The sequence below is a fragment of the Haliotis asinina genome, chromosome 4, assembly GCF_037392515.1.
Source record: "Haliotis asinina isolate JCU_RB_2024 chromosome 4, JCU_Hal_asi_v2, whole genome shotgun sequence".
Lineage (NCBI taxonomy): Eukaryota > Metazoa > Mollusca > Gastropoda > Lepetellida > Haliotidae > Haliotis > Haliotis asinina.
The window spans coordinates 64568655-64575542 of record NC_090283.1 but is presented as its reverse complement, the minus strand read 5'-3'; the positions used below and the strand labels follow the sequence as shown (position 1 = coordinate 64575542).

The window sequence follows — 6888 nt, the reverse complement described above, 5'->3', positions numbered from 1 at the left end:
CCTGTTATTAGTCACATGCACGTGAACATTACAATGGGGGCTTCATAACGTCAGCTGGCTAGAGCCTTCAACTGCTGCCAGATAAACATCAGCAGATAAATCACTATCAACAAGCAGCCAAGACCAAACATCGCTCCACATACGGAGACTACCACTCTTCCCTAGAATGTCTTGACCCCCTTACCCCGCCAACGCAGACTGCAATGGACACGAACTGTACGTTCTGCAGCAACTGGGAGAGAGGACTTTTAGTGAAATTGGTTGACATATTGAAGGATCGGTATGGTGTTTTTGCTATAGGGACAATTATAGTATCACGCCACTAAAAGGACAATGAGGCTGTGAATTAAAACCAAGTTCTAGGGATAGTCAACTTCTTTATTGCAATGATCGCATTCATTGCAGTGAAGAAGTTGACTGTCCATGTAACGTAGTTTTCCTTCACTTATGCAACATCTAAAATGTCCCCCAAAGAAGATTGTGAATGCAAGATCAGACCCCATATTATCAACTTTGATGATCCTGGATAAAAGTCCATATCTTTTGTATCCGCGCACGCGAACTGGTGGTCGAGGCATAACTTCGTCTAGACTGACGTTTACTTGTTTAATAGTGCACCGTGCTTTATCATATAGGATCTTGAAATAGTCATATTGTTGATGTCATATTGTTGAACGCCAAAGCACGTGCAGCAGGTATGGAAAGAAACAGATGAGTTGACGGATAAGGACTCTGTTTAGACCAGAATTGATGGTGTAGAATACCCTAGTGTTATTGGCTGAATGCCTCGCAAAACTGCATCTGGGCTTGCATGTGTAACAGAATTGAACAACTGAACCATTCTTTCTTCGATACAAGTGTTGAAAGACATTATATCGTAGAAACAATTAGGCTGTTATGCCAGATTGTGGACTTTTGCACTGTCGTGTAGTGACAGTGTGTCAAAATTATGGATGCATTTCCGTTGCGGTTCTGGGCTTTGTCTGAGTGCCTATGGAAACGAAAAGCTCAAACACACATTGACATACAACATGTATCCACTTGATAGAAAGTATTCACTTTGGACAGGAAACTGTTTCATGTAGGTTTTCGGAAATCTAGAAACCTTTTTATTTTTGCTCTGACCAGTTTTGGCAATCCAACTTGAAACGCTGGGAAGGAACGATGGGCAAATTACTTTCAGTAGGAATGTATAGCTTCAGCTGGTTCCACGGTTTGTATGTCACTCTCATCCTTCTGGTTTGACATAAATGTGGTAAGCCACTTGCATCATAGCATCAGTGATGTTTTCTGGCAATGGCCATTCTTCCTCTATGACTGAACGAAATCATAGTTCATTAAGATGGTCGAAACGTGTCAAAATACCAATGCTGGTGTTACTGACAGACAGGTGTGTGATGGTTTAAATTAGACAGGCTCTGTTTGATTGTGACAATGAAGTATTTTGTTGTTGTTGTGGAAAAAGCTTGCATACATTTGTTATTATTACAGAAACTACACTATATATGATAAGCTAACAAATGGTATTTCATTGTATTATTTCTAACAACGAAGATTGTAATGTCAGTACCTGAGAGAAATCTCTAAGGCAAAGTCGATTACTGTTCCTGTTACTCTATCACAATAGCTTTATTAGTAACTGTCAAATGGAAACGGGCTTTTGTAAATATATCAAGGCGATTTCTGGCAATTTGGGAACACATTTCAGCTCATCTCTCAACACTCTCCCTCAAGTAGTCTTCCTTTCCTTAACCTCTTCCTCAAACTTTCCTAAACCTGTGTTCAAGACTACAATTAAATACATCGTTCAAGCTTACCATGGGACCTGAATCTGTCAGACCAACGTCAGGAACAGTTCACCTCCAGCAGCGATTGCAGGATCCTCAGCACCGCCGGAAGTTCATCCACACCTTCATAATTTACTTTGAGTGCACACAATCTGCATACATGAAAGCTTAGTCTGAATTCGCGAATTCACCCAATCTTCAAATACGCTATATACCCACTCCTAACTGCGAAATTCATCCTGCATTCCCCATTATTGTTTCCAGGGCATTAGCCGTGCCCAGCATGGCCCAGCATTCTTGGACCTGGCTCAGATCACTGGGAGCAATGTAGAGGAGGCATCGGTCTTCTATACGTCCCGTGCGGTAGGAGGACTCGTAGGATCGGTCTTCATGGGGGGGTCCTCATTCATAAACTGGCCAAACACAGACAAACACTTGTGTATATTTTGACCATTTGCTTATTTGGTGTACATGGATTATTAACAGCAGCCTTTGAATCAGGTAAGTACTAAGTACTACTTTTAGGGAAAATGAAAGCAATAAACATTGAAACCTCCTGCAAAAAGAGTAAAATTGTGCTTTGAATGCAAGGATGTGAATGGCATGATCTTGAAACTGGCAACAAGACACTTGGTCGTATTAATCTTAATACGTTGAATTGCAGAAATGCATAACAGTGATTGGTATTGTTTAACAAATATCGAAATAGGATCCGATTTTCTATTGCCAAACAGTTTTCGGCAATACTGATTGATGGTTTGATGTTTTTCAGGTGGAAATGTTGACATGTTGAGCACTTGGGGAGTCGGAGGCATAATTCTACACAGATTCTACACTTTGTGTTTGCCATCGGCACTGTCATAGGACCTCTTATCGTAGGACCCTTTCTGGCTGAAAAGAAGGCGTTCAACGTTATGCTGTGTGACACCCATGATAAATCAAAGTTATTCAACAACAGTGACGGACCCATGCCCGGCAACTTCACTGAAAACAATGTACTTCTTCCTGGGAGTTGTGTCCCTTCTGAAAGTCGCATCCAGTATGCATACATGATAGCAGCTTCGCTCAATGTTCTGTCAGGAGTAATGATAACTGCAGAATGTTTTTATGGTCAGCCAGACACGAAAGGAGAAACAAGAAATGAAAATCATCGGAACCCGGGTACTTCCTAAATGGTTGCAAGTCCTTGTCCTTGGTAATGTAGCATTCTTCTTTTTCTTTATCTGTTCTTCTACAAGTGTCATCTACGCCTACACGATGGCGTACTTTGTAAAGGATCTTGGATGGAGGAAGGAAAAGACTGTCAATTCAGCATCAGTCTGCTGGGCGGGATTTGCAACTTCTCGCCTGTTCTGTGTGCTCCTGGATCGCGTCCTGACACCTAGTCAGCTTTTGTACGTTTCTAATGGTCTAAGTATTTTCCATGTAGGTGGTCTCAGGCTAGGCATTATTTATGAGTCTGACTCAGTTATCTGGATTTGCATGGTTCTTGCTTCAGTAGGAATGGCAGATATCTTCCTAACTATACTTGTATATGTTGAACATGATGTGATGAAGGTGCCCCGAATGGTGACGTCAATCATTTCTGTAGCAGGGAACTTGCAAGGACTTCTGAATCCTTTGTTGATATCCTACAAATGGTACATTTACCTCGCTTTTATCGAGGCTACTTTGGCGTTTGTGTTTCTCTTGTCCACTGTTCTGAATGTAAGGACGCTTGTGAGTGAGTGAGTGAGTTAATATTTAACGTCACATCGGCAATATTGCAACCATATCGTGACGAGAACATACATGACAAGAAAGAATATATATGGATATTATGAAGAACCTGTCTACGAAGGACAGTAAAACCACTAGATTATCACAGTTAGTATTACAACTAGCGTGGAAACTTTAAAAAATGAGAGTATCACTATTTGGACAGTACAATATAAAAACAGGCCATAGATCGCCAACAACAGAGGATAGATCACCATACCAGGGACCATGGGGACTTACAGTACCTCTGCTACCTGCATGGTCCCTGGCTGGATTTACACCATCCCCTCAGCTGTTGGCGACTGTATACAAGATTAGCCACAAATGAAAATGACACATATTCTACGATTAAAAAAAGTGGAAGATTCAATCTGACTTAAACCGTTTTGGGACTTACGTACCCTCTCAGGAGGACAATAATTTTACGGTACTTCCACCCCCTTCGAGGATACAGCCACTAACAATCTTAGCTGCTAATTCAACTTCCAATCATAAAATACTTATTTATTTACATGCCAGTCACTAAATTCAATTCTTTTAAAAATGCAATAATTAAATGAGAACGTACGTTACTAAAAAGGTCCTTCATAGTTCTTGATTTAAAATAAAACCAAATCCAACCTATATTATTGTATGGAGCAGAAATTTGGGGAACTGTTGTCCGCCATGAAATAGAAAAAGTACACTCAAAATTCTGTAAAAACGTACGCGTACTACACGTTGGTTATCATACACCGAACAAGGCGGCTTTAGCCGAATGTGGGAGACATCCTCTGCGTGTAAACTACATGTCACGAGTTGTTTCATTTTGGGTACGTCTGCTTCGGCAACCGGATTCACGTTACTCCCGTCGCGTGTACGATATGCTTAAACGTTTAGACGATAACGGGGATGTCAACTGGGCTTCGGCAGTACGGTCAATACTATTTCAACATGGCTTTGCTTATGGATGGCTACACCAAAACGTTGGGAATTGTGAACTGTTTCTAAATATTTTCAAACAACGTTGTAAAGACATATACTACCAGGAATGGGCACAGGATATAACGGACTCCAACTCACTGCACATATACTCTACTTTCAAATTAGACATTGCTCCAGAACTGTATTTGACTGCACTCTCTTCTCAACATCTGCGCAGAGTTTTAACAAAATTTAGATGCGGCTCAACTAATCTGAAAGTAGTTGGGTATAGAAGATCTAAAGACACTGACCTGAGTTTAGCCATGTGTGACTATTGCAAATATACACCAGAGGATGAGTATCATGTGCTGATGAAATGTCCTCTTTATGCAGCAGAAAGAACCCACTATATACCAAGTATCTATTCCATGAACCCGGATATACATAAATTTATACATCTTCTAAATACTAAGAACCATAACATTATACTCCGTCTTGCAATTTTTAAAAATAAAATCTTGTCCAGGCGCTCTGCAGTAATTTAACACAAGATGTCATTTTGTACTATTGGCCTCATGGCCATATCTACGAAATAAACCTGTCTGTCTGTCTGTCTGTCTGATTTAAAATAATTGTGCCTTGTGATGGAATATTCAACACAGTCAAGTAAGACATGCTTAACCGTGATGATTTCATCACAAGGGATGCAGAACGGATGAGCCTGACCTTTCAAAAGATATTCATGCGTATACCTAGTGAGGCCAATACGACATCGTCGTAGTATGACCTCTTCAAATCTGGACCGACAACCCAAGTAGGTGTAACCAACATATGGTTTTATTGCATGTAATTTATTGATACCTACTTGGGTGTCCCACTGCTTCTGCATCAGATCACGGATGTAAGATCTAATTGTAGCTTTATAATCAGTATAGGGAATATGAAGTGGTGTCACAGATTTGTTTAGCGCTGCCTTAGCAGCAAGGTCAGCCAAAGTGTTACCAGAGATTCCAGCATGGCTGGGTAACCAACAGAAGACAATGTCGTATTGGCCAGTGGCAAGATAGTTGTAAAGTTCAATAATTTCTATTAAAAGTGAATGTTTACATGCTAGGTTTTTAATAGCCTGAGGGCAAGAAAGAGAGTCTGAATAGATTATGTACTTTTTATGTTTAGGATGTCTTTGAATATATTTAAGAGCTGTTAATATGGCGTTAGCTTCTGCTGTGAAAATAGGACTATTATCTGGTAATCTAGACGATATTGTTCTGGATCCAATGACAGTGGCACAAACCACTGCGCCACCCATCTGTGAATAAGGATCTATAATTGCTATATTTATGTTTCAATTGATGATATTCTAGTTTGTATTGTAATTCATTAGTTTCTGATTTATAAAATGTAGTTAATGTTAGGTCGACCAACTGCCAAGGAGGAGAAGAAAGAAGACGGGAAGGGGCTATGTTTTCCAGCTCAATGCCAGCCGAAGAAAGAAAGGGTTTAATTCTGTGTCCGAGAGGTGGAACAAGAGAAGACTTTTTGTTGTACAAGTCCTTGTAGAGAGGATTAAAACACAGTTATATGCAGGGTTAGATTCGTTAGAGTATAGCTTTGTTACATATTGTAAAGATAAGTTTATACGGCGTTGTGTAAGAGATGGTTCATCGGCTTCAACATATAGACTGTCAACAGGAGAGGTTCTAATGGACCTAAGACAAAGTCTTAGACCTTGATGATGAACAGAATCTAATAAATTCAAGTTGCTTTTTGCAGGCTCCACCATATACGATGGATCCATAATCAAGTTTAGAACGGACAAGTGATCAATTTAGATGGAGGACAGTAGCTTGATCACCTCCCCATTTAGAATTTGATACCACTTTCAACAAATCAAGTGCTTTCAGGCATTTAGTTTCAGAGATTTAATGTGAGGCAGAAACGTTAGGTGTGAGTCAAAAATTAATCCCAAGAACTTGGCCTCCTTGACAACTTTAATGGGAGTGCCATCTAGAGATAGTTCAGGGTCCTTATGTGGTTTATATTTACGACAAAAATGTATGCAATTAGTTTTTGATTTAGAAAATTTAAAGCCGTTTTCAAGACACCATTTATGTATTTTGTTTAAACACAACTGCAAATGCCGCTCTATGGTATTCATATTTTTCCCACGACAAGAAATATTAAAATCATCCACAAATAACGATCCATCAATTGAATCATTTGAAACTTTCGATAAACTACTTATATTTATACTAAAGAGTGTGACAGACAAAATACTGCCTTGTGGGACACCCTGATCCTGATTGTAATGATCAGAAAGGGTAGCACCCACGCGGACTTGAAATTGTCTATCATTTAAAAAGTTGGCTATGAATTGCGGCAAACGACCTCGCAAACCGAAGTCATTTAAGTCTCTTAAAATACCATGTTTCCAGGTTGT

The 6888-nt window shown here is 39.8% G+C and overlaps 1 pseudogene; it reads left to right on the top strand.

Moving 5' to 3' along the window:
* Positions 1-1818: 1818 nt before the first annotated feature.
* LOC137281100 (sodium-dependent glucose transporter 1A-like) lies at positions 1819-6271 on the top strand (annotated as a pseudogene).
* The last annotated feature ends 617 nt before the right edge of the window (positions 6272-6888 follow it).